The sequence below is a fragment of the Pseudomyrmex gracilis genome, unplaced genomic scaffold, assembly GCF_002006095.1.
Source record: "Pseudomyrmex gracilis isolate BER0280 unplaced genomic scaffold, ASM200609v1 scaffold_852, whole genome shotgun sequence".
NCBI lineage: Eukaryota > Metazoa > Arthropoda > Insecta > Hymenoptera > Formicidae > Pseudomyrmex > Pseudomyrmex gracilis.
Window position 1 is genome coordinate 41,718 of NW_018021436.1, and position 1,357 is coordinate 43,074.

The window sequence follows — 1,357 nt, forward strand, 5'->3', positions numbered from 1 at the left end:
ATGTGAAATGCCAAATATTTAGATAGAGGCTTTATTTAACAAAATTTTATTTTGTTATTTGTAAATGTAAAACCTTTAGTTTCTTTTAATAAATCGTTAAATAGTTAATCTTAAGATCTTTTATTTTAAAACTTTCATTTAAAGAAAATACCCTTCATTCAAGGAAAATATGACATTAAAAAGATTAGATGCGTATTAATTGATTTAAAAAATGTTTGTGAAATAATATATATAGGTAGACACTATTTTGTCGGTAAATGGGTCACGGTATTTAGGACTTGTCGGTATATGGGTCACGGTATTTGGTACAAGCAGTTTTTTGAGGTGTCGGTAATTGGGACATTTACATTGCTTTGGTTTTTTATTAATTTTAATGTGCAATTTAAATTTTTATTATTTTATATATTTTTAGTTAAATAACTAAAGAACTAAGTAATATGAAATTACAAAAAAAGTTAGTTTTCACATAACTTTCAGCTCAAAATATACAGGTAAAAAAAAAATTCGCTTTCATGTGTCGATAATTGGGACCTTTACCGTACTGAAGCAAAGCATACGTCGCAAGCAAGCAGTAGTCAAACAACAGTTTCTGTTATACAAAATAATAAAGAAGATGCAAAAAATAATATACAAGACGTAAATAAATATATTAATGATAGCGTATTTATTATTGATGACACTAACTCACTATCTTCTGCAAACAACGGTAAAACACTACGTAAGAGATAAAGAATTACTACTAGTCATATTAAGACACGTACTTTTTTAATATAAAATATGTATCTTTAATTTGTAGATCATATATACATATAATCTTACTTTTATTAATNTATAATTTATTATATTTCTGTATGTTATTAAAATAATATAACACTTGTTTTTTTAATATATACCAGAATTTACCAGAATAGTCACTGAAAGTGAAGAACCAAGTAGAAAAAAACAGAAAACACTAGATGATCAACATGAGCTTGTTGCTGAAGGCACATTCCTTATAAGTCTGGATTCATCATATTCTAGTAATCTTAATACTGAAAAATCACAACATACAGATTCATCTGATTCAATAGTGGCAGTAGCATCAACGTCTACACATTCACAGTGTGACACAAAACAAAAGAAATATTCACTTTATGATAAGAACTATGTACATATTGGACTATTTATTCTTTTATTTTATTTATTTATTTATTTATTTATTTACAATATATAAACAAACTATATGTATGTATGTACAATATACATAAAAATTTTTAAATTAAATAATTAAATGATTAAACTTTTTTACAGGACTTAGAAAGAATTTTAAAAGATTCAGTTATAGGACAAACTGTTCTATCTGCATATCAATCTCAAG